The 27,867-nt window shown below is 39.2% G+C and overlaps 1 long non-coding RNA gene and 1 pseudogene across 2 annotated transcripts in view; one reads left to right on the top strand and one right to left on the bottom strand.

Annotated features, from left to right (window-relative positions):
* The window catches only part of LOC309657871, a 315,556-nt gene that overhangs the window by 205,237 nt on the left and 82,452 nt on the right, over nucleotides 1-27,867 (bottom strand). The window lies entirely within an intron of this gene.
* Nucleotides 1-27,867, top strand: part of LOC309657829 (protein FAM170A-like) — a 41,910-nt pseudogene that overhangs the window by 7,399 nt on the left and 6,644 nt on the right. Inside the window, exons 2-3 of the transcript XR_014268319.1 lie at nucleotides 5,686-5,770; nucleotides 6,413-6,621. The product of XR_014268319.1 is annotated as a protein FAM170A-like (transcript). The remainder of the gene's footprint in view (nucleotides 1-5,685; nucleotides 5,771-6,412; nucleotides 6,622-27,867) is intronic.

Here is a 27,867-nt window from a genome sequence, read left to right as displayed (position 1 = left end):
CTTTAGCCTTTGTTGTAGAGCTGGTTTGGTGGTTCTGAATTCTCTTAGCTTTTGCTTGTCTGTAAAGCTTTTGATTTCTCCATCAAATCTGAATGAGATCCTTGTCGGGTAGAGTCATCTTGGTTGTAGGTTCTTCCCTTTCATCACTTTAAGTATAGCATGCCACTCCCTTCTGGCTTGTAGAGTTTCTGCTGAGAAATCAGCTGTTAACCTTATGGGAGTTCCCTTGTATGTTATTTGTCGTTTTTCCCTTGCTGTTTTCAATAAGTTTTCTGTGTCTTTCATTGTTGCCAATTTGATTACTATGTGTCTCGGCATGTTTCTCCTTGGGTTTATCCTGTATGGGACTCGCTGTGCTTCCTGGACTTGGGTGGCTATTTCCTTTCCCATGTTAGGGAAGTTTTCGACTATAATCTCTTCAAATATTTTCTCGGGTCCTTTCTCTCTCTCTTCTCCTTCTGGGACCCCTATAATGCGAATGTTGTTGTGTTTAATGTTGTCCCAGAGGTCTCTTAGGCTGTCTTCATTTCTTTTCATTCTTTTTTCTTTATTCTGTTCCACAGCAGTGAATTCCACCATTCTATCTTCCAGATCACATATCCGTTCTTCTGCCTCAGTTATTCTGCTATTGATTCCTTCTAGTGTAGTTTTCATTTCCGTTATTGTATTGTTCATCTCTGTTTGTTTGTTCTTTAATTCTTCTAGGTCTTTGTTAAACATTTCTTGCATCTTCTCGATCTTTGTCTCCATTCTTATTCCGAGGTCCTGGATCATCTTCACTATCATTATTCTGAATTCCTTTTGTGGAAGGTTGCCTATCTCCACTTCATTTAGTTGTTTTTCTGGGGTTTTATCTTGTTCCTTCATCTGGTATATAGCCCTCTGCCTTTTCATCTTGTCTGTCTTTCTGTGAATGTGGTTTTTGTTCCACAGGCTGCAGGATTATAGTTTTTCTTGCTTCTGCTGTCTGCCCTCTGGTGGTTGAGGCTATCTAAGAGGCTTGATGGGAGGCTCTGGTGGTGGGTAGAGCTGACTGTTGCTGTGGCGGTCAGAGCTCCGTAATAGTTTAATCCACTTGACCGCTGATGGGTGGGGCTGGGTTCCCTCCCTGTTGGTTGTTTTGCCTGAGGCAAGCCAACACTGGAGCCTACCTGGGCTCTTTGGTGGGGCTAATAACAGACTCTGGGAGGGCTCACGCCAAGGAGTACTTCCCAGAATTTCCGCCGCCAGTGACCTTATCCCCACGGTGAAACAGAGCCACCCCCCGCCTCTGCAGGAGACCCTCCAACACCAGCAGGTAGGTCTGGTTCAGTCTCCCCCGGGGTCACTGCTCCTTCCCCTGGGTCGTGATGCACACACTATTTTGTGTGCGCCCTCCAAGAGTGGGGTCTCTGTTTCCCCCAGACCTGTTGAAGTCCAACAATCAATTCCCAGTAGGCTTCAAAGTCTGATTCCGTATGAATTCCTCCTCCCGTTGCCGGACCCCCAGGTTGGGAAGCCTGACCTGGGGCTCAGAACCTTCACTCTAGTGGGTGGACTTCTGTGGTATAAGTACTCGCCAGTCTGTGAGTCATCCACCCAGCAGTTATGGGATTTGATTTTACTCTGATTGTGCCCCTCCTACCGTCTCATTGTGGCTTCTCCCTTGTCTTTGGATGTGGGGTATCCTTTTTGGTGAGTTTCTGCGTCCTCCTGTCGATGATTGTCCAGCAGCTAGTTGTGATTCTGGTTTTCTCGCCAGAGGGAGTGAGAGCACGTCCTTCTACTCCGCCATCTTGTCCTAATCTCCTCTTGTGGCTATTTTTAATATCTTATTTTTTTCTTATTTTCTTTTACAGTTTCTAATTTGTTATCGCCAGTTTAGAGGACCCTGATTGTGTTTTAAAATGTATTGATCTTGTATCTGTCTGCCTTGTTGAACTGTCTTATTAGTTCCTACTAGTTTATCTGTGGGTTCTTTTGGGTTTCCTAGATAAATGAGCATATTAAATGTAACTAATGTGTTGTTTGAATAAAGTTTATTTTCTTGCATCTCTATATATACAAGCAATATGTTGAATTGATTTAAATATTTAAATACTTACATAACTGTTATCATAATCTAACATTCTTTATCTTATTTTCTTTCAATCAATATTATGTTTTCAAGATTTATCCATGCTAATCCATATAGGTATAGCTCTTTTATTTTTGACTGTTTGATATTATTTAATCACATGCATATAGCATCATTTATCTTCCATTCAAGCATTATTGGACAATTGGATTGTTTCCCTCCCTTCTCTAGAACAAACAGTGTTTCTTAGAATATCTTGGAAGATGTCTGACAGTCGAGAAAGGCCAGGCGGCCCGAAGGATTCCTACTTGCTTTTAGCCACCTTCCAACAGGCCATCTCCAGCCAGCAATTTGAAGCACAGATGAAATGAAAACTCCCCCAAATGTGGAGACCTTAGGAGCTTCCTAGAAGATGGGAGGTTAATGATAGGCATCCTGCTGGGAGACTCCCAGGGGAGTCTGAGCTGGCCTGAACCTCCTCTTCCTCCTCCATCTCTCAAGAGAAATGTGGAGGAAAGACTTCCAAAACTGTGAGTAGGCAGAGGGAGAGATGTTGGGGGCCGAAGCTGTAACTGAGGTCTTCGAGTGGGCTGTGAGGACGCAGAACCTCTAGAGAGCCAGGCTCTGCCCTCTGAGAACTTCTCCCCTAAGGATGCTCATAATTAAGGTGATAGCAGGCATATACAGCCGACTTGGTCCACACTGTCACAGAAAGCCTTATCAGAATCTCTTCTTGTTCATACACTCTTGTGTCTGTTACTTGGTTATTGCCTTTGGTACTCCACTGATGTGAACCACAGTCGCTAGGGGATGGAAGACACTAGTGACCCATCTAGCTCTGTGGCATTAGTCCACAGCTTGAGGGTAAGGGAGGAGGCCAAAGGAAGCTCAAGAAGGAAAGATGGAGTTTGAAGAGAAGATCTGAGTTAAGTGTGTTTTCTCAAGTCTTGATGAATGCAGAGTAGCTCCAGTACCTGAAGTCCTGCGTGTTCTCAAGGCTGACCACGGGGCTGGGTGCACTCAATGAAGGAACCGTATACACTTAGTATTTCATTGCTTGCTCACACTTGCCCTCCTCTGATACACACTCTGCAAGACTGATCTTCCCCTGAAACAACTTTCCTCCTGCTACTGTCATCTCATGAACATTTGCTTCCCCTTCCTAGTGTCCCCCTAGAATGCCATTGCAGCAAATTCATCATTTGATAATCATGCTTCTTACCGTATTCTCAGCAACTTCTGATAAATTTTATTCACTTTATTCCATAGTCTTCACACATCAGTAATCTTCCTTAACTTCCTAGCTGCAGGTTAACCCATTCGGAATCATTTCTTTTTCTTTCTCTTCTTTGGCCAATCCTTTCTATCTTTTAAGGTCCTTTTCTTGTCTCTCTACCATCCTGCCTTCCTGAACTTTTTTTTCCGTTTAAGTAACCTTTCAATCTCCTTCCCCAATTTCCTCATAAACATTTAGAGTTTATTCCTCAGAAGTTAGACAGCAGTTTATGAATGGCCAGGCATAATGGACTCAGAATGAGTTGGTACCCCCGAGGTACCTGTCTTGCTGGGGAGCCACAGGGGAAGGACTGGCTGTTGGACACATGTTTGCATGGAGTCAGGCTGAGTGGCCTCAGGGTGTTTGCTCTGCACTTGTGTGTGTTTCTTCCTAGTTGGTTTCCTTGTCCAGCCACCTCCGACCTCCCTCCATCCAGCCCAAGGAATCCTTCTCATCACAGGGGTAAGATGTTTGTCTCATTTCCCATCAAATCCTTTCCCCAAAGTTTGGTTGTGAGTTGTTCCCATTCCAAAGACCTTTCGTCATTTAAGAGAAAAGAGAAAATCTTTTCTCTTTTCTCTCCTTTTCTCTCACTTCACTTCTGCTCTATTATCTCTTCGAAGGTCCAGAATGGCCCACTGACTGAAATGGGTGTAGATTGGAAGACGGCAAGAAATGCCAGCAATTCTGAAATAATAATACGGATGTATCAGGAAAACTTGAAAACCTTTATCCTGCCACATTAAAAAAAATTACACCTCCAGTGCATTAAAAGTCTCAGTGTAGAAACACAAATGATAAAGAAATTGAATTACACTCAATTTTTTCTTTACTCCTTTCCTGATTTATTCTAATCCTCAAAGTTAACATGATTAACTATTTGTTATGTAAACTTTCAGACACTTTCTACACATACGCACTTTTCTTTTTTTCACATAGAGTGTGAAGTAGGTCACCTTCAACATGCTGTGATTCTGTGATTCACTGTCTCCCACCGAGTCATCCACTGATAAAGTAATCTTTTTCATGGAGAAGTATTTCCAATAGCTAATAGCCAATGTCTGTGGCGTACTTACTCTGTGTCGGTGTCTTCTGACTACTGTACAGATAATTTGTACAACATACCCAAGGACTAGTTACAATTAGTACCCCCAAGTGACAGATAAGTGCAGATAAGTACAAATAAATACAGAGGCCAAGTGACTTGCCCAGGACACTGGAGCAAATCAAAATCCATGCCTCTGTAATCATTTTGCTCTATTGCCTGTGTCTGGGAGGCTTGATGATATTGCAACTAAGACCTTAAATATCATGTTACATTTTTATATCTTTGCCAGAAACGTGGGGTTGTGATATGGGGTAACTAACCTGACTACTTTTGAAAACCCTTATGCACCTGGATGAAAGTAAGCCAGGGACTGCAAGCTATAGATTTAAGATTTCCTACCAACTTTTAAAAATAGCTTCTTGAATGCAATTTATGTAATGTCAAGTCTAGGATGTAGTCCAAATAGCAACAGAAAAATGGAGATATGTAGAAAAATACTTAAAGTGGACAAGTATTGGGAGTGTAGTATTTTGGGGGCCAACGTGTAGACCACAGGAAAGCTTGCTGTTTCCATCCCAAAGGGAAGAGCTCTATGTTGTAACTGCGAAGGTCCCTGGGGCAGCAAGTCTACACACTGCTTAGTAAAGAAGCATCCTCAGTTTGATAGAATCATATGGAAGCCTTACATTTGGTTAGCAGTTCTAGATTCTTGATGTAATAATATCTTCAGGGTGTGGGAGGGTATGAAGCTATGAAAACACCCTTGGAGAGATTTGCTTATTAAGTTTGGCTTTTTCAATCTCCCTAATACTTCTTTACTAAACACCAGGCGGTTTCCTTCACTTTTCAGAATCATGTGGTTTTTCCCTTGTCTAATGAACTTTCAGATACTTTTTGATGAGCTATTAAGTTTGGAAAAAAATAAACATCTCTTTAAAATAAAGAAGATAATAGCAATGACAAGTGGAAAAGCTCTAAAATTGAGAATATACTCCCTTGTAGCCAATTAATGGGCGTGGCAAGTTCGTGCTTACTGTCCAAGACATATAAGTAGAAGTCGAGGATGCTCTGAGGCATCTCTTGGATCTCTATAAGCCTCCATCGTTTCTGATGAGTAGGGTTGACCGATAAAATATAGGCTGTGTAGTTAAATATGAATGTCAGGAAAACAATGAGTACATTTTTAAGATAAGTATGCCCCAAGTAGTACATAGGATACACTTATACTAAAAATAATGATTTATTATTCATCTGAAGTTCAAGTTTAACTGGGTATCCTGTGTTTTTATTTACTAAATCTGACAGCCCTACTGATGATCCACAATGGAGGCAGTTCAGGAACGGTACATGCTGGCTCTCGGACAGTCAGAAATTGCTTCAGCAGATCCAGGTACAGTATGAAATTCTTTTTGGATGTAGCTCAGAAGCCATGGCCAGCCCTTGACTGCAAGTACTTCCTCGGGTTTCCCTGAGGTGGGGTAAACCTTCCTCTTAATGGCCTTTTGGTAAGTCTGGAAGACCATATCCAAGGGGAGCCCCAAAGTCAGTTTCATCCTCACAACCATGTTTCCAATTCCTGGAATCGGCTGCATGTGACTCACAAGAGATGAGGAGGTTTGTGAAAATTGGGAGTGTCATAGCTTCAACCCTTTGTAGGTAAAGTTTTGCTGTTCTGAGAGTTTTAACAGGAGCAATGTGAAAGACTCCAGGTCCCCAGGACGACAGAAATAATCCTGTTATACTTCTGTGTATGTGACAAGTCTCTAATTGTTCACAGAGCAAATATCTGGTCTCAGAAAGACTGATCCAAACTTGGATGTTTCTGGTGACAAGGCAAGGTCCTGAGTTTCAAGTTCACCTTTTATGGTTGAGGGGACAGTAGGGTTGTCAGAAGGGAAATCATGGAGGAGACCTTGGCTTCATCCATTGTGCAGGCTTTTATATTTGGTTCTATCTAGATTGTGTTTCAAAGGTGGAGCTTGTTTACGACAATGAACGTTCTCTGATGTGCTTTTTGGACTTTCATTCCCAGAGCGAGAGCAGTGCCGAGGCTGTAGAAATGCCGTGGATATTCTGAGCTGTCAGTGGCATTTCCCAGGTACTGTTCCCTTGGTGCTTCTCCTTGAAATGTGCAAAGGGATTATCATCTGTTTCGTGGCCTGTCCTAGCATTGTGAAAGGAAGCTGCTGCTCCTGGCTCAGAGGATTTCGGACGTGGTGGGAGAAGACGGGCGAAATTTAGGTAACTGGTGTTCCTATAGCCAAGGAGAACAAATTATTGGAAGTGGAGGTGTCTGGGATGGGAACGATGTCGCTGTAATTTCGCAAATGCTCCAGGACCAGGGAAGACCACCAGAAGTACTAGGCTTTGTTTTAGGTTGCAGGTAAGAGAGGGAGGGATGGACCAGAGATTGACCTCATACAGCTGGTCAATGCGTTTTTCATTCGTTCATTCATTCATTCATCCAACTCGTATTTACTGAGTTGCTGTCATGTGTCAGTTACTCTGTTAGGTTTTGAGATGCGATAGTGAGGAAAACAAATTCTCAGTCTTTAAGGAGTGTATAGTTCAGTCAGAGAGACTGATAAAGAAATAGGTAATTACAACATAGGAAATAAGTCATTTGATAGAGGAAGTGGGTCTTTGTGGGTGTAAACAGGAGGGAAAATTTAACTAAGCCCAGTGGTGGAGGTAAGGAATGGGAGACCCAGAGGGACTTCTTGAAGGAAGTGATAGTGGAGATCAGCAGGGTGAGTAGAAACTTTCCAGGACCTTCCCAGGCAAAGATGGAAGGAAGAAAGAAAGTTTCAGGCAGAGGGACCACTCTGTACAAAATCCTTCAGATAAAGAGAATATTGTATGTTCTTCAGCATGGCTGGGGCATGAACTCTGAGAAAGGGGGTTGCTAGGAGATATGGCTGGAAAGAGAAGCAGGGCTCTGTCATGTAGACTTTGTTCTGTAGGCAATGAGGATTCATTGAAGGTGAAGGCAGAGGAGTGACTCCATCAGATTGTGTTCTAGAAAAGTCACTTAGGTGACTGTGTATAGGGTGGGTTTAACTGAGCATCAGCGTGGACAGTAAACTCAAATTTTTCTATGTGGGACCAGTGTCACACATGGGACTATGTAGGTCACCAGATTCGGCGGGGCAATGAGTGTGTTTTGCTTTTCTCCTCCTTTTTTATATGAGGCTAGGCAGATGATGCCATGCCTTCGTTCCATTAAGAGCAATGTGAAATCAGTGAAATCTCCTAAGATTCTGCAAGGCAGATTTTTCTTTGTATTGTTTTAAATTACCTCAAGACCTGAAAGGGCCATTGCTGTAGAAAAAGGGTCTGGCACATGTAACACCTGGATGGAAATAACAGCTTATGGGAAAAAATGGAATTTGAGGAATTCTGGGGCAGGATGCTGGAAGTAGATGACCGCTATAGGCCTTTCGAACTCACAGTCTTATAGCTCCTGGTCCTCTTTACCTTCTCCTCTTCCTGACCCCAACCTCATGAGGATGAAAGTGTACTCTAGAGACCTTTGATCAAATTCGGCCCACAACACTCTGTGGTTTGAAAGTTACAAAATTCCCTGAGAAGTGATAAGCTGTTTATCTTCCTGAGTAGTCATTTAGTACCATTATAATTTCCAAACAGCTACTGTTTATAGAGCCCTCTTGCTTTCCATTTCTGAGTGTGCTTTATCATTATTCCTTTTGATCTTGGAAATGTAATCTTTAACAAACCACCAATTAACCATGAAATGTCACTACAGCAAAACGTATCGGTATTCTCCATGGGATTTGTTGTACTTGGATTTGATCTTCATTGTTAATTCTTGGACTGTCTTCCTAGTTTGTGGCTTATTTGGATTCACATTTCTTCTTTTTGTTGATTACTTCAAAGCTTTTGTGTAGAAATTAAGCTGGTAAAGTAACATAGAATTCTTTTCCCCTATGATAGTCCCTTTCTTTTGATACCAATAATTAAAAATGTGCTGTGATAGCGTTAGAGGACTTAAAGTTTGAAGGTTTTAAGAATGACTTGGAGACTCAGGAGTAAAAAGGGACTAATACAAGTAAGTATGAATTATTATTTTGCTCAAAATGCTATTTAAAATAGATTCGAATTTAGGTTTATTGAAGAAAATGTTTATATTTGAGCTATTTGAAGTTCTAACAGTCAGATATTCTTTGAAAATCTATTTTAAAGTTCTAACTGGTGATCTTAGAATAAAATTGCCACCTGATGGAATGTGGAGTGTGAAGAGGTGAAAGAAAAGTCAGAGTGGAATGATGCTACAAAAAAAGAAACTTCCCATCCATGACCAGGCAGAGCAAATGGAAATCAGACGGGAAAGGAAATAGAAGCAGAGATGGTTTTGTAATTCATGGAACCTGCAGCTCTTTGAAAGTGCTAACCACCAAGGGGCAGGTGCAGAGCACTAAATGAGAGCTACTCGTAAAAGTCCATGCGGCAAAAATGGCAGGGGCACCAGGTGGGAAGTCTCTCCATTTTTGGTACACAGGCTGGAATTTCAAAGATATGAAGACACAGGTCTTTCTCTGAAAGGCGGGGACTGTGATGTTTTCTAGATAGAATTCCAGAGCTAATGACATGCTCAAGCTGAAGAAAATATATCTGTCCATCTAGCGACTTTGAAAACAGTGGGAGGCAGAAGGAGATAATATTTTGGCAACTGAGAGACCTGGGCTGGTGTCTGTTAATTCAGTAAATTACTTAATCCCTCTGAGTCCAACTTCCTCATCTATAAACTGGTGATGTAATAATAGGATTGGTGTGGGTGTTAAATGAGATGACGGACGTTGGGCCATTGGTACAGTACCTGCCACATAAGAACTGTTTAATAAATGGAAACCAGCGCTCATTATTCAAATGATAAGAATAGTGCGTCTCCGGCTCTTGTTGAGAGAGGTTTCTTATTATCTATTCTAATTGCTAAGATCACTTGTGACGCCCTCTGAATTTGCGTTTTTCACTTGCCTGCTATTGGCAATTTGTCCATTGTCCCTCCTGTATTTCTTAGACCCTACCATTTTGTGCATGTGGCAAACTTTCAACTGCCATTATTTGGCATTTTCCAGCCCAGGAACTTATGAAGCTGTTGAAGTCAGCTCTGCCTGTGTAGATGGCAGGGAGGAAGTGAGGGGAATTAATAGTTTCCCAGCAGCAGTCCTCAACCAAGGACTGATGGGAGTGGGTATCTAAATGCCCCAGCTCCCTGGCCCTTCAAGTTGGAAGCTTGTGTTTCCCAGAGTTTCTCTGGATTACCTCCACTTTTCCACACTCTTACCTGGCTAGTAACACAGTATTTAATGCTTGCCTTCTCTTCCCTATCTCACTTTCCTATTGGGGTTTCTTCCATTTCTCATATTAACTATTTGAACTGGAATGTTTATGATTGGGTTTGATTCTGGGAGAACCCATAGCAAGTCATTTTCTTGAGAAAAAAAAGTTTTCACGTTGCCTTCTAGGAAAAGATATTAAATAATAGAAAAACTTAAGTTTTCTTTATGGTTGATTCATTTTCCCCTATGCACATTAATTGGCTACAGTATTGTTTAAATAATTATATCATATAGAAGTGATACAAAAAGCAAAAGGGCACTGCTGATTTTAGAATATTTGTTTTCATGTTAAGCATCTAAGACACATCAGTTATGTGAAATGAAAACATGATGACCCAAAACCTATGGGATGCAGCAAAAGCAGTTCTAAGAGGGAAGTTTATAGCAATACCATCCTACCTCAAGAAACAGGAAAAATCTCAAACAACCTAACCTTACACTTAAAGCAATTAGAGAAAGAAGAACAAAAAAGACCAAAGTTAGCAAAAGGAAAGAAATCATTAAGATCAGATCAGAAATAAATAAAAAAGAAATGAAGGAAACAATAGCAAAGATCAGGAAAACTAAAAGCTGGTTCTTTGAGAAGAGAAACAAAATTGTTAAACCATTAGCCCGACTCATCAAGAAAGAAAGGGAGAGGATGCAAATCAACAGAATTAGAAATGAAGAAGGAGAAGTAACAACTGACACTGCAGAAATACAAAGGATCATGAGAGATTACTACAAGAAACTCTATGCCAATAAAATGGGCAACCTGGAAGAAATGGACAAATTCTTAGAAAAGCCCAACCTTCCGAGACTGAACCAGGAAGGAATAGAAAATATAAACAGACCAATTACAAGTGCTAACTTCAGACTATACTACAAAGCTACAGTAATCAAGACAGTATGGTACTGGCACAAAAACAGAAATATATATCAATGGAACAGTACAGAAAGCCCAGAGATAAAGCCACGCACATATGGTCACCTTAGTTTTGATAAAGGAGGCAAGAATATACAATGGAGAAAAGACAGGCTCTTCAATAAGTGGTGTTGGGAAAACTGGACAACTGCATGTTAAAGAATGAAATTAGAACACTCCCTAACACCATACACAAAAATAAACTCAAAATGGATTAAAGACCTAAATGTACGACCAGACACTGTAAAACTCTTCAAGGAAAACATAGGCAGAACACTCTATGACATACATGACAGCAAGATCCTTTTTGACCCACCTCCTAGAGAAATGGAAATAAAAACAAAAATAAACAAATGGGACCTAATGAAACTTAAAAGCTTTTGCACATCAAAGGAAAACCTAAACAAGATGAAAAGACAGCCTTCAGAATGGGAGAACATATTTGCAAACGAAGCAACTGACAAAGGATTAAACTCCAAAATTGACAAGCAGCTCATGCAACTGAATATCAATAAAACAAACAACCCAATCCAAAAATGGGCAGAAAACCTAAATAGACATTTCTCCAAGGAAGATATAGAGATTGCCAACAAACAGATGAAAGAATGCTCAACATCACTAATCTTTAGAGAAATGCAAATCAAAGCTGCAATGAGGTATCACCTCACACCAGTCAGAATGGCCATCATCAAAAAATCTACAAACCATAAATGCTGCAGAGGGTGTGGAGAAAAGGGAACCCTCTTGCACTGCTGGTGGGAATGTCAATTGATACAGCCACTATGGAGAACAGTATGGAGGTTCCTTAAAAAACTAAAAATAGAGCTACCATATGGCCCAGCAATCCCACTCCTGGGCATATACCCTGAGAAAACCATAATTCAAAAAGAGTCATGTACCACAATGTTCATTGAAGCTCTATTTACAACAGCCAGGACATGGAAACAACCTAAGTGTCCATCGACAGAAGAATGGATAAAGAAGGTGGCACATATATACAATGGAATATTACTCAGCCATAAAAAGAAACAAAATTGAGTTATTTGTATTGAGGTGAATGGAGCTAGAGACTGTCATACAGAGTGAAGTAAGTCGGAAAGAGAAAAATAAATACCGTATGCTAACACCTATATATGGTATCTAAAAAAAAAAAAAAAAAAAAAAACGGTTCTGAAGAACCTAGGGGCAGGATAGGAATAAAGACGCAGATGTAGAGAATGGACTTGAGGACACGGGGAGTGGGCTGAGTAAGCTGGGATGAAGTGAGAGAGTGGCATGGACATATATACACTACCAAATGTAAAATAGATAGCTAGTGGGAAGCAGCCCCATAGCACAGGGAGATCAGCTCGGTGCTTTGTAACCACCTAGAGGGGTGGGATAGGGAGGGTGGGAGGGAGACACAAGAGGGAAGAGATATGGTGATATATGTATATGTATAGCTGATTCACTTTTTTATAAAGCATGAACTAACACACCATTTTAAAGTAATTATACTCCAATAAAGATGTTAAAAAAAAAAAGATTGAATTGGACCGGAAGGCTAAGAGCGTAGCTGGAACCCATGTGTAATCACAGCTCAGCATTTAACAACTGCTTTAATTCCTTATCATAAATATAAAACCAGACCAGAGGCATCCAATATTTATTATAAATATCAGTGACATGATAGTATCATCATGAGACCTCTGTGTATTCTTTCTGATTCAGATGAAACCCAAAGTTTGTGTCTTCCCACAAAACTTACTTTTTCTATTTCCATGCATTGACCGCATATTTGATTTTGGAGAGCTTGCCATCTGTGTTTTGAGTTGGGCTGAAGTAAGCAGTCTCCGTCTCAGTGGGGATGCCTACTCAAAACTCAGACAAAATACAGCATGGAATACACATTGGATGTTTTGGTTCTACCTATCAGGTTGATTTACAAATGATGCCAGTGGTTGTATCTTCAAAATAGCAGTTTTCAAACATTTTTTTCCCCAGTGATTGATTCCTTTTACAAATATAATTTTCTCTAGGACTCCAAAATATAAACTATATTATGAAAATACTGTTTTGACAGGCAGGTAGTTGCAAATGGTAATGGACTGCTGTGTGGTCTCAGGACACTCTGCCGTTATTATTTACCCAGAAACCCATGGGAGGTATAGTAAGAAATTCCATTTCAATATTGCATCACCAACAATACCTAACTACTGCTTGTATTTCTTATCATAAGCATCAAAGTCAGAGAAGAAGCACACAAAACTTCTAATAAGTACTAAAAGGTTTATAATTAAGTAATATTAAAACATTATCTGTTGGAAATTAGTTATTGAGTAATTGACTGTTATTTGATAAGACTGTGTTCCAGGTAGATGAGTCTGAATTTTACATGGTATAGAAATTGGAGGGGCATGTTATTGTAGAACTGGGTTACTGATATGGGAAAACTGAGTTCTCTTATTATATAAATCTTAGAGAAGGGACAGTTTACTGTGATAAACTTAAATGATATGTACTTAGCAAATTGTACCAATAGGCCAGTCTGTGAGGTGTTCAAGGAACATGGATTCGCCATTCTCTGAGGTCCTATCCAGTTGCATGAAACCCAGAATGGTGTCTCATCTAACCCTTTATGATCCCGAAAACTGTTTGTCACCCTGAAAATCCAGCATGATTCCCCAACATGATTGCAAAATCTGCCATTTATCAACCAGCCCTTGTCACCTGGCTCTAGTAGTTTCTCACTATACCACTAGCACCATCTTGCCTCATTGCCCAAAGTTTGCGTGATAAGACTAGGTACTGCACATGCCCAATATGGACTAGTTTAGCATGTAAGCTTTGACAAAGGCTTTCACATACATGAGGACTTAATTACACATCTTTAGAAATGAGAGCAAACCAGGTACTGCCGTTATAAAAAAATGACCAGGGCTAATCTACACACTTACTAATAAATATTTAAAGTAAGGTCATTTATATACACAGATTTGGTAGGAGTTTTACACTGAGATTTGCAGACAAGAATGAGTTAACCAGACATATCTTGCAAGGCAGTTCACCAAAATGTGTTAAAATCTAATATATATCACATGTGAGTTAGTGACTCCTAGAATATTCCCACAGTGTTAAAATATACATTAAAAATAAAAAATTTGGACTAAATTATTTGTATGTTACACCTGAAACAACTATGCAGAATTTTAGGGCTTCTAGAAACATAGCTTAAAAATAAATCCTAAAATGCGGTCCCTGACTTGGAGAATTTGGATTATTGCCATTTTACAAATGGAGAAAAAGCAAACAAATCAAAAAATGAGTTAGGCATGATTACATAGTAACTCAATGGCAGGCCTGAAGAGTGGAACTCAGGGTTTCTGTGCTAAAATCCAGGAATCCAATGAGCTAAACTTCCAGTAAGTAGAGTATAGCACTGAAGTTCCAGACGACAGCTATATCATTGAGTTTGGTGTAAATAAAATTCATTTCATTCAAGTGGGAACTGTTAGTTGCTCAAAAATAATATTGAGATATGACTTCCTATTACTTTGACTTTGCACCTAATCCATGTCTGATGGCTTGGTAATGATAAAAAATCAAAGTGTAAAGTTACGTGCAGGAATAATCATTAGGCTCGGAGGACAGAACCAGTAATGGGAAGGAATTGCGGGCTACTGTCTTACTAAAGGCATTTAGTTTTGTCATTCAGAAGATAAGTTCAGATTTTCCCAAAAGATAGGAAAAGATCTAGAAATGGAAGACAAAGCTGAGAGTAGAAGTAGGACAATGTGAGATCAGGTGGGCATGGAGCATGGAAGGATCTCTTTTTCTCTTTATTGATTTTCAACTGGTTTATTGGCTTTATTGGTGTATTAGTTTTGGAGAGAAGGTGTGAACATAGGCTTTGTGTATGTACAATCTTCTCGTTTCCTTTTACTGAGAATCTGTGGTATAGGGTGGGATTAGGATCAGTGATAGTGGGTATGAATCAGCAAAGGAACAGATCTCAAGAAATAGTTCAATTGAAGAATTTTAATAACGAACTAATAATTGCATAAGAAGATAGGGCATGTTTCAGCCAATGCGTACAAACCAAGGGAATCTTTTATTGAAAAATACACTCTCTCCATAGTATATGCTTGTACCCACTGGGGTGATTCTGGGAGTAAGATAATACTTTGAAGTTAGTTGGGTGGTTTGAAGGTTTCTACCACTGTGTTCCTGAAAAGGTTGTTTTCATCTTTCTTTTTGATAATAATGCTTACAGGCTTTGTAGAGTAGATACAATGATGCAGAATAAAGTCAATAGATAGAACAAATAGGTAGCTAAAATACCTCTCAGTGGAAGGGGACCAAATGCAGTGTGAATAACCAAGTGTTCATTGTATTCCAAGGAGGGGGTTGGGTAAATGACTCTGGTTCTGTGCCAGATGTTGTTTAACAACTGGAGCTAGTGGCGATGGAGTCTTGCTGTGTCACTTCAGAAAGGATGTGTTGACTACCATTGTCACTCTGTCTGGTGGCAGTCTTTGTCATCATTCGCCACAACCGAGAAGGCAGGCGTCTCACACAAAGTTGTTTAGTCGACAGATGTTTCTTGCGTGGAAGCTCCGAGTTAGCTACCTTTGTAGAGTTTCCTATCCAGCTCAAGCTGGGATTACAGGAACCATTCAGCAAATGAACACTGACTCTACCAGCTGTTGCATCTACAGCACACGGAGGCTCTTCAGCTTGTCTGAGGCCTGGGACAATTTGTCTGCACAGGTGCTGCAGGTGGAAAGGTATTGGACTTTCATTAATGCTGGCATTTCACTAGAGGCATTCAAGCCTCCCAGAGCTGGAAAGGGTTGCACTCTTAAATGATAGGATTCAAAGGACATTCATATCTTAAGGAGAGAAGCAGGAACATGTAGGCAATGACCCTCTTTGTTTATAATGTCTCCTTGGTTTCTGAACTCATTCAGTGTTTTGTCCTCCCCTGCCCCTCTGGATGCTACCGTGCCAGATTCATTAACTGGTTAACCCTCCTTTTCATTTTCATGTGAAATGATTCTAACGTTTAAGTAATGAACCCTGGTCTCACTGGTGTGCTGCTGACCTTGGGCTTGTTTTGAATTTGCTAGTTGGCTGCAGTTTACTCTTCAAGCCTTGCCTAAAGTTATCATTCTGTGATGAGATATGAAGAAAATCGATTAGAACCGATCCAAAAGACTGAACCAATTCAGGAATGGATGAGTTTTTTCACCCGAACAGAGATGGAAGAGAGGGAAGTAGGATAAATGCATCCTAGTGGGGGCATGGCATGTCTGAAGTGAGTGGGAAAGGGAGACGGATATGGAAATTCTTTATCCCTTGCAGTAGAGACTGGAGGTAGAGGGATAGCTTTAAATTCCCTTTAGTTTATTTAAGAAATGATTTTATCCTCACATCTGAATGGTCTGAGCACAAATCCAAGTTAATTACAGTGGAACCCGTTGGACTCCTGATGTTATGGTGGGAGTCCTATACCTGCTTTATGAGTTGGCTGCATAAGATGGGTCTTTGATTCTATTCCGTGTTTCTATTAGAAAGGATGTTAGGACAGTGACATATCTTAGGGATGTCAGTGCATTGTGCTGTGATACTCCTTCTTTTCTTTCCTTCTCTCCCCATCCTCTTCCTTCTCCTCAGAACATATAGAAGCCAGAGATTTCCTAACCTCTTTTTACCTTCAATTTTTAAAACATTGACCATGTCCCTGGCTCTGTGCCAGGTAATGTAGGTTTCAATACCCCATTTAATATCCTCAGCAAGCAGCAGAAGTAAGCATTATCAGCACCATCTTACAGACAGAAAATTGAGGCTCAGAGAGGTAAAGACACTAACGTCAGGTCATGTAACTAGTAAGTGATAAGGCTGAGATTCAGATCCGTGTCTCACTACAAAAGCCGCCTTTCCCCCACATGACTGATGTGCATTCACTTTGAACCCGTGTTTTCTTTAAAAAACTTTGGAGAGAGACCAAGTCCTTGACTTGGGTTAGAAAGGAGTTTCATAGACCTGAATCTCAAAACGCTTAAATTACTGAAATAACAAACAGTAAGACGTCCAGACCTTCTCCACATTTGGAATCGTTGTTCTTCCCATAGTCTTGTGTCCGTTTCATCAAATATGCGTTGATTATGTTTCAATAAAAAAGGCCACTGAAACATAAAGCTGGGCGATTTAAAGGCATCTTTCGAGGCTTGACAGTCAGTGAATGTTTTATTCTCCTCTGTTGCTATGTCACAAGGACAGACGTAGATCTGATTATAAAATGCAATTGTATTCCTCTCCATGTTCTACACAGAAAGTGTTATTAAGCCGTGGTGACATTTACTCGCAAGAACCGTGGTTGGCGAGTCACAGAAAGTGTGAGCAATTGCTCCCCCATGAAGCCCTGCTCCTGTGAATGGAGAGATGTCTTTTGGGTAAAATGTAGCCATCGAGGAGGATTTAGGGAAGTTGAATACTGAGAAGTAAAGTGATGTGGGTCTTATGGCTGGTGGTTGTGAAGTAGATCGTTTGTCTAAATCCCAAACCCTGAAATGGCTATCTCTATGAAACGGAGCTTAGCTTTTATAATACGAATATTCAGTGACCTGACGTCAATAAAAAGAGGAATAAAAAGAAGACAAGCACATAGGTCAATTACCTTTTGCCCACCTGGACAGGCCTTTGGCTCTGAAGCTGGGCATGTCTTTGGACACAGAACATCCTTCTGGTGTGTGCTTCAGGCATTGTGGGCAGGTGTCTGGGTCCCGTTGTGCTGCCAGTGGACTGGGGGGCCCCTTGCTGATGGAGCTCATTGGCAGCTCTTTGTGTATCTTCCTGCTGTTCTTACCTCCCAGGGAGCATCATGTCTTTATCTTCTTCCTTCACTGCTCACCTTAGGCACAGCAGGGACTTGGATCTTCTAGCACCACCATGAACTTGAGAGTTTTGCCTCTGCTCTTAAATCTTGCCCAAAGCTTAATTGACACGTTTTCTTGAAAATTCTTTTCTACATTATAACTAAATCTTTTGGAGCTTTTTCCTGGTTACTTTGTTGGAGTTTTCTCTTATTTGCTGTGAATTTGCTATTAGTTCTCAATTCGTGGAAGTGTCAAATTTGGTATGTCTTTTATTCATTGTTAATTTTACGTTATTCATTATCCATTGATATTTAAACTCCTGTAAGCATATTTAATGGTGGTACACGTCATGCCAAACAAGTCTGAGTTTCTCAGATCCACCTGAAGCAGAGAGGATGAAAAAAAATCAGAATCTTCACTTTTCCAGAGGAAGCGGGGCCAGACCTTCTAATATTGTAAAATGTGTGAAATCATTGCTGTCTCCAACCGCAAGATTGTTTCAGCATCCATGAGGCAATTTTATGTGTTTTTGCAATGAGATTCTTTAGTTTCTCTCTGTATTACATTTAGTGTCTGATAAACAATCCCTACTGTCTACACTTTTGTCCTGTTAGTAGTCTAAAGACTTCATTCTCACAAACTGTACCAGTTGACTTTTATCTCCCCTGTTATAATAAGTAGTTTGATGTCTGTTACAAGTAGCCTTGCCAATAATGTTCAAGAATCATCAGGTTCACTAAACTCCCTTTGGCCTGAAATGCTTTCAGTTTTCCTGCTCACCTCATTGTGTTCAACCAGCCCTTGTAAGCTTTCTTTCTTGTTTCCATTGATTTCCTTCTCTAAGCCACAGACCCTATGACCAGTCCTGCCATTGCAGGTGCACTCAGAGTTCACCCTGGTGGATCACAGATTCTCATGTCTATCAGATGAAGTGGGATGATATTGTAAAGAAGAACTATGTTAAGTCCGTATGGCTGGCATCTCATGAAACTCACTTGGCACGTGGACTAATATGCTTTCATGATTGTTATAGTCTTTGTTTTTAAAGAACGTTTAAAAACATTGTGGTAAAATATACATAACTTTTAATTTACTATTATAACCATTTTATAAAAAGGTATACAGTTCAGTGGCATTCGCGCTGTTGTGCACCCATCACTACTATCCACTTCGAGGACTTTTTTCATCTCGTAAAATGGGAACCCGGTACTCATTAAACAATAACTCCTCTTTCCTCCCTTCCCCCAACCCCTGGCAACTATCATTCTACTTTCTGTCTCTATGAATTTGACTATTCTAGGTATCGTATATAAGTGGGGTAATACAGTATTTGTCCTTTTGTGACTGGCTTATTTCACTTCACATAATATCTTCAAGGTTCATCCATGTTGTAGCATGTGTCAGAATTTCCTTCCATTTTAAGGTTGCATAATATTTCATTGTAGGTGTATACCACATTTTCTTTATCCATTCATCTGCTGATGCACAATTGGGTTGTTTCCTCCTTTTGGCTATTGTGAATACTACTGCTATGAATGTGGGCGGGCAATTATCTTTTCACATCCTGGCTTTCAGTTCTTTTGGGTATATATCCAAAAGTGGAATTGTTGGATCAGATAGTAATCCTATTTTTAATTTTTTGAGGAACTGCCATACTCCTTTCCACAGTGTTGCACTGTTTTATATTCCCACCAGCAGTGCACAAGAGTTCCGATTTCTCCACATCTTCACCAATAGTTATTTTCTGTTTTTTTGATAATAACCGTTCTGATGAATGGGAAGTGGTATCTCACTGTGGTTTTGATTTGTATTTCCCTAATATTAGAGATGTAAAGCCATCTGTTCATGCGCTTATTAGATATTTGTATATTTTCTTTGAAGAAATTCCTGTTCAAGTCCTTTGCCCATTTTTAAATTGAGTTGTTTGTTTTGTTGTTGAGTTGTAGGAATTCTGTTTATATTCTTGATATTAACACTTTGTCAGATATATAATTTGCAAATACTTTGTTTCATTCCACGAGCTGCCTTTTCGCTTTGTTGATAGTACAAAAGTTTGATGCATAAAAGTTTTAAATTTTGATACAGTCCAATTTACCTATTTTTTTCTTTTGCTGCTTCTGCAGCCTTTGACTTTTTATATTCAATCTTTTATAGTGTTTTTATCTTGAAAGGATAATCTTGGTTATTTTACTGTTTCCTCAAGATTCATGTTATAGACCTTTACTTAACCTCAGTGCTGAGCATGCTTTTCACTCCCACAGACACTAAAGTCTGGCCTGGAGTGTTGCTCCACGTGGAAGGTCAGTGAGGAGGCTGCAAGGGACCTTACGTCCCCATGCTTTTACTTAGGCTTTCTCTAGCTTGAAGTTGTGTTATAAACAATAACATATGATTTGCTTTGTTGGATAGCCTCAGAATTCCACTTTCTTTTCCATCTATTCATTCACTGTTCATGGGTGCTTGTATTTTCTATTTGTGCAGTTACTTTACTCTCTATTGGTGTTATCTGAAAAGTTAATGAGTAATCTAGATACCCTCATCTAGGTCAGGGTTTTTTAACTTCTTTCTTTAAAGCACTTGAACCCCTTTTCTAACAAAAGCTTAAGTAGAAGCTCAGTACAGTGGGTAAGAGCAGTGGTTACTCAGGAGCAGGGGAAGAAGATGTTCAGCTCACTGCTTTCCCTCCTCCAGCCCTTGAACCTTTCCCTTTGAACGTGGATGGAGGCTCTGTGGAGTGGAGTTTACTCAGGACAGAAAAGCCTGTTGATAAGGCAGGAAATGAATTACAGTCATTCACTTCCCACTTCTCCAGTCCTACTTACATCAAAGCAATTCAGCTTTTGTATGGTAAATGTATTTAGGAATCCATGTACTATTCAGCTTAAACTACAGGGTTCTCTCAAACTGGAAATCAAATAAACAAACACCGCCCACCCCCTCAAAAGAAACAGGTTTCTCTGCCTGAAATTGTTGTTCAAAAACCTCCAATCTAAGGACTTGTAACCATGAAACACTTCTTGGGACCCCCCCATTGTGCATAGTGACCCATTTTATTGATGAGTACTTCACATAGGAAGATTCAAAAGCCAGAAGAGAATCCCCTGGTAAGGAGGCCAGCTACTGAGACACAGGAAACTTAATTTTGATCCACAGACATTTTAAAGTAGAAAGGAACTTGGAGATCGGTAGCCCAAGAGGCAGCAAGTGGTGTGTTTGGTTTGCACAGAATTAAAAAAATTAGTTGCCAGCATTAAAAAAAACCAGCAATGTTTATATAGACATTAAAAATAAAGATAAAAATCTTGATTTTAGCCTCTCTTGGAAAAATCATAACATCTGACAGCACTAGGCCCATGGTCCTGTATGGCCCTGATGAATTACAGGAGGCCTTTAAAAAATCCCAGTGTCCAGTCTGCATCCCAGACAAATTAAATGATATTCTCTGTGGTTAGCACTCAGACGTCAGTATATATTTAAAAATTGTAATAAAAACACCTGACAGTGATTATCATCTAAGTCATTTTAAGCGTATAGTTTAGCGGTTTAAGTGTATTCACATTGTTGTGCAACAGACTTCTAGAACTTTTTCATCTTGCAGAACTGAAACTCGATACCCATTAAACACTAATTCCCCCACCGTCCTTCTTCCAGCCCTTCCTTGCAACCACTTTTCTACTTTCTGTTTCTATGATTTTGACTACTCTGCATACTTCATATGAGAGGAATCATACAGTATTTGTCCTTTTGTGACTGGCTTATTTTGCTTAGCATCATGTCCTCAGGATTCATCCATGTTGTAGCATTTGACAGGATTCCCTTCCTTTTTTTTAAGGCTGTATAATATTTCATTGTTTGTATGTCCATTCATCTGCGAAGGAATATTTTGGTTGCTTCCACCTCCTGACTATTGTGAATAATGTTGCAGAGTGTGCAGATTTATTTCTGAGATCCTGCTTTGAATTATTTTGCATATAAACCCAGAAGGGGGATTGCTGGATCATATGGTAATTTTAGGTTTAATTTTTTGAGGAACTTCTGTACTATTTTCTATAGTGGCTGCACCATTTCTCATTCCCAGCAAGAGGGCACAGGGTTCTAACCTCTCCATGTCCTCTCCAACACTTGTTATTTCTGTTCTTTTGACAGTGGCCATCCTAATGGGTGTGAGATAATGTCTCATTGTGGTCTTGATTTGCATTTCTCTTAAGTTTAGTGATGTTGAGCATCTTTTCATATGCTTGTTGGCCATTTGTATATCTTCATTGGAGAATTGTCTATTCAAGTTCTTTGCACTTAAAAAATCAGTTATTTGTGTTTTTTTTGTGTTGAGTTGTGGAAGTTCCTCAGATATTTTGGATATTAATCCCATATTAGGTATAAGATTTTCAAATATTTTTCCCATTCCAATAGGTTGCCTTGTCATTCTGTTGATTGTTTCCTTACCTGCATGGAAGTTTTAAAATTTGATGTAGTCCTATTTGTCTACTTTTGCATGGTTGTATGTGCTTTTAGTGTCATATCCCAGAAATTATTGCCAAAGGTAATGTCCTGAAATTTTTACCCTATGTTTGCTTCTAGGAGTTTTATAGTTTTGTTCCTGTACTTAGTTCTTTAATTCATACTTTTGCAAGTAGATATCCAGAAGTGAATGACAATATCCTTTGTTTAAGAGATTGTATTTTCCCCATTGTGTATTTTTGGCACCTTTGTCAAAAATCATTTGGCCATATAAGCAAGGGTTAATTTCTAGGCTCTCTATTCTGCTAAATTGGTCTAAATGTTTTTCTACCAGTACCATACCACTTTGATTACTGTTGCTTTGTACTGTGTTTTGAAATCAGGAAGTGTGAGGCTTCTAACTTTGTTCTTCTTCAAGATTGTAACGGCTACTTGAGGCTCCATAAGAATCATAAGATATTTTTCTGCTACTGGGATTTTGATAGGAGTTGCATTCAATTTGTAGATTTCTTTGGGTAGCATGGCCATTTTATCGATATTCCAATCCTTGAGCATGGGATGTCTTTCCATTTATATACAAATACAATCTTCCTTGATATCTTTAAGCAGTGTTTTGTAGTTTTCAATGTACAAGTCTTTCACCTTCTTGGCTAAGTTTATTCCTAAGCATTTTCTCCTTTTTGATGCTGTGGTAAAAGAGATTATTTTCTTAATTCTCTTTCAGATTGATCATTGTTAATGTATAAAAATGCAACTGAATTTTGTATGTTAATTTTGTATTCTGCAACTTTGCTAAAATTATTTCTTGGTTTTAACAGGTTTGTGTGTGTCTGTGTGTGTGAGTGTGTGTGTGTGTCTGTAATCTTTAGGAATTTTTGTGCCTAATATGTCATCTGTGAACAGAGATCATTTTACTTCTTCCTTTCAAATTTGGATGCCTTTTATTTTATTTTTTTGTGTGTCTAATTTCTCTGGCTAGGACATTTAGTACTATGTTGAATAGTAGTGATGAGAGTGGGTATCTCTTCCGTCTTCCTGGTCTTAGAGGAAAAGCTTTAAGTCTTTCACTGCAGAGCATGATGTTAGCTGTGGGTTTCTCATATATGGCTTTTATTATGTTGAAGTACTTTCCTTCTATTAATAGTTCACTGTGTTTTTATCATGAAAGGGTATTAAACTTTGTGAAATGTTTTTTCTACATCATTTGATATAATCACGTGGTTTTGTCTTTCCTTCTGTTAATTTGCTGTATTACAATGATTGGTTTTCATATGTTAAATCATCACTGCATTTCACTTGGGCATGCTGTATAGTACTTTTAATGTGCTGCTAAATTCAGTTCTCAAACTTTTTGGGGTTGTGAATCCCATTGAGAATCTATGAAAGACATAGACTCTCTCTCGGGTAAATGAATTTCAGCACATAGGATATTTTAGAAATAACTTTGAAGGCTTCATAGAGTGCCCTGGAGTTCATCTTGGGGTCCTCTAAGGACAACTAACCTTTGTTGTTTGATTACCATGCTAAGAACTATGGGATGCATGTTACCTGAGTCATCTCAATTAATTCCAGCAATGACCTGATGAGACAGGTTCTATGTTATACTCATTCTATAAGATGAGAAAATGGAGGAAGTAAGTAGAGGAACTGAGATGAAAACCTAGGCAGTCTGGTGCCAGAGCTGGAGACTCATGGAGTTCAGTTTGAGAACCCTTGGTTTGGAGAATTTGATTTGATCGTAGGCTGAATTCTAATCTGAAGGAGCATCAAGAGTATTGGACAATTATGGGGGTTCTGAGTCACCAAGGGACTCAACGGTGTGATCCATAGATCAGCAGCTTTTGACATCACCTGAGTGCTTGTTACAAATGCAAGCACTCAGTTAACACCCCAGAACTATAGAATTTTAACAAGATCCTTCAGGAGCTTTGTGTACACATTAAAGTTTGAGAAGCATTGGCTTACGCCCTGTAGCATTAGCAATTTTGACACCCTCTGAAACCATTTTGAACTTAAAATTAAATTTTTGGTAGCTTTGGGTAATATTGCTTCTTGGTTCCTGGTGAACTGACTGATAGTGATGGTTGTGGGGAAGGTGATATTGGGAGAGGTGGAGTCAGCACTAAATGAGTGTGTGTGACAGCAACATATTGGCACCCAGTATGTCCCCCTTCTCCGAGGTCACTGTAAGATCTCTTTCGAATATTCTTTTAAAATGATAGCATTCTAGAATTGAGAAACAAATGGATGAAAGTGCCATTCTCACTTGTTAGCTGCATGCCTTCCAGCAGCACAGGATGATTCTGGGTAGTAGTAGGCTATGGAGAGCCATCAAAGCTTCCAAAGGAGAAGCTTTCATCTCTCGCCAATATTTCCTGCCAGGCACTATTGCCGTGGTAGGTCTTTAAGGACCGGTGGGGGTGTGTCACTCCTGGGGAGCAGGTGTCCTCTGAGCTGATCGCCTGCTGCCCCCTCCTGATACCCTTACTCTGTGACCCGATTTCTGACCTCCAATGTTGGCTATTCTCTTAGAGCCCTGCTTAGCTTTGGCGTCAGTGCCTCCCTTGGAATCAATTGCCTCTTGGATTGTTACCATCTTCAATTGGATTCTGCAAGTAATCCCTTTCTTGATTTTGAACTATAGTAAGTTGAACTTCCTATGGCTAAAAGATGGCATATCCCTAAGCCAGAGCTTTTACCAAGCAGTAGTTCTTACACTCAGATCTCTCCTCATGTGGGACATTCTTTGTCATCGAGAGCAGTCATTATAATTAATTCACAGGATCACAGGAAAGGACTTTTTTTTAACCCTTTCAAGTACATTCTGCAATGTAGGAACATCCTGTAGAATAGTGAGGTTAAATGTGTACAATGTCCTCACAGACAGGCTTTTTTGGTGAGAACTCGAGTCCAGCAAAGATTTTGTAGTTAATTGAATAGGTTCTGGGACAGAGATTGGACTTTTGTGATGATGAGTGAAGAGATGATTATTCGGATATTAGGAGAGCTGTGTGTGCTTTTCTTTCTCTGAGCATGGAGCGTGAAATCTGTTTAGAGATGTAACCATCAGCCAAAAATGAGAAGTCTCTTAAAACAAGAAAAAAAAAAGGCACTGCTAATAATTTTGATTCCTGTACCATGAGTGCTCTGTAAAAGTGGTGCTAAGAATTCCCCTTTAAAAACATCTTATTTCATTATATTTTAAAGTTCAGTACAACTTCTTCAGCTGATAAAGCTGGAGGACACAATGTTTCAGAGTGTCACTATGGGGTTCTATATTTGAGTTAACTAGACTGGGAACACACAGAGAAAATTGAAATTATAGACATTTATATGATTACCACTGAAGTATATTGATATTTGGCATGAAAATATTATCTCCTAAAATGCAAGGAAATGCACATCCTTGACATTAGACAAACACAGATACCATTGAATATGTGGGTCCTGAGAATTTTGCTTTTCCTTTAATTACTCATTTGAAACAAGTGATGACTGAAAGAGTAAGCAATATGTAAACTCTTCGGCTGGGGGAATGTTTCAGTGTGAGATGTGGATCCATTAAGGTCTTTTGATGTGTAGATTAATTTTTTTTATTAATTAAGCACTGTGCAGAAGTCAGAGCAATGGCTGTTTTCCACAGGAATAGAGGAACCAGTGCAAACCTTGGAAATGTCAATGTGCCAACCACCTTGAAAAGGTTGTTCAATGGAAGGTCTTTTTAAAAAAAAATTTCGGTATAGTTGATGTACAATCTTATATAAGTTATGATGTAGTGTTTCACGATTTTTAAAGGTTATACTCCATTTCCAGTTATCATAAAATATTGGCTATATCAATGGGAGATCCTAAATTGCAAGTTTACTTATGGTGCCTGGGAATGTTTCTTCATTGGGAAATACCTAATATAATTAAAATAAATTAAATTAATTCATACTCGGCTTAGTTCCAAAGAAGAGTCAAGCTGTTATAGATGTTGCTTTCCGAAAACTTAGGATAATTCAAGGCTGCCTAAGGAGACAAAGTGCATCAGTTGTGGAATCATCTATGTGTCATCTGCTGATGTTTCACTAGTGATCATCGAATCATTCAGAATTCTGTAAACAGTATTCTTCCAGCAGGGGAAAGAAGTCCACACTGCAGTTCACTGTTTCTTGGCAGTTGTGAAAAATGCAATCAGAGAAGTTGTCAGGGACCTTAATTAAAGCTCCCTGAGTGGATCTTTTGCATATGCAAATTATCCTCATTGGTATCATTTGTGAGGAAAGGTTAAGGTAAGTGAGTTAGCACTTATGCTATTAATTAAAAAGAAAGATGATCTGTCAGTGAATCAAATAAAGTGTTTATTTAGTTTATTTGTTCTTTTTTGCTTGAACCTCAGACTGTAAGCAGCACCCACAATATAGGGAGATCCTCTTCTTGATCCCTTTTGATCACTGAGAAGCCTCTGTTTACATACTGAAGGGTCTGACAAATACTCATTGGAACTGTCCATGTATTTTGGGGTGTTTGTCTCTAGTACCACAAACACTTTTATTCTGGTGATATTCTGAAGCGAATGGTATGAAAATAAACTCTCTAATGTTTCACAAGCTGATCTGTCAGCAGCCTTGAAATTGAGAAAGTGAGGTTTGAAAGGAAGAAATGGGTGAAGTTGGAGCAGGTGACTGGGGACCAGGAACAAGGGAAAGGTAAACTATCAGTGAGTCACAGTGGTGGAAGGGCAGTGACATTTTAATGGAAGAGAGTCCAAGAAAAAAGGAAATTAGAGAAACAAAGATAAATTAACAGAAAAGAAGTATTTGTCAATTTTTTAATAAGGATTTAAAGTTTTTAAAAAGTATTTTTCTTTCCTTTTTGCGTTAATGTTTATAAGCACTGTTTATGCAACTGGCACTGTACTAAATGCTTTATTTTAAATTTTATTATTACAAACCTGTGAGGAGGCTAATAGTGTTTAAATGTGTTTAGTAATGATTAAATGTGTGAGCCCTAGAGTTTGATCGTCTGGAATTGGAATACCTGAAGTGCCACTTATTGGCTCTATGATCTTGGGCATAGTAAGCTTTTTGTACCCCAGTTTCTTCATCTGCAAAATGGTGACAATAATAATATATTATTAATATTAATATTAATAATATCATAGTATCAACATTATTTTATTAGTATATAATAAATTATATGGATTATGGTTGGAGGGACCAAGCTGACAGTACCTGAGCTCACTGATGAATCGTAACTTCATTAAAAACCGGAGAACTTTTCGTACTTACTCTTACAATGCAATAGGAAGGTACACAGCATCACTTATAAAATAATCTTGTAGTAACATGAAATCGAATCTAAACCTAATTAATTCTCTAGCTATAACTACCTGTTTATAAGAAAATAGAGGTAATAGGGAACATCTTAAATGACATCACAGGGATACAATCAACAGACTCCTGTGGAAAATTCTACAGGATAAATTACTTAGTTTCTTCAATAAATCGGTGCCAAATCAAAGGGAGGGAGAACTGTTGTAGACTAAAAGACACATGGACATATTGCAAGGCGTGGACCTTCTTTAGATCTTGATTTCAATAGATCATGTACAAAAAAGACATTTAAACACATTTGGAGGCAATTGAGTATGGCTTAGTTATTGTGGTAAGAAGAAATGATGATTAAATTTGTTGGGTGAGATAATGATGTTATGTTAGAAACAAGTTTTTATCTGTTGGAGGTAAATACTATGGCATGTAAGGAGAAATGACATAATGTCTGAGATTTACAATAAAAAACAGCACTTCCCCCACCCTCCCCAAACGCCTAAACGAAAATAAATACACAAAAACTAAAAGTGTGCCAGTGAGTGAGTGTGTTTGTGTGTGTGTGTGTAGCAGAAGAAGAATGGCAGACTTTTGAT

This window comes from Balaenoptera physalus (genome assembly GCF_965194825.1).
Source record: "Balaenoptera physalus genome assembly, chromosome: 3".
Lineage (NCBI taxonomy): Eukaryota > Metazoa > Chordata > Mammalia > Artiodactyla > Balaenopteridae > Balaenoptera > Balaenoptera physalus.
Note: the sequence above shows the minus strand (reverse complement) of the source record. Positions and strands in the feature narration are given on the sequence as shown.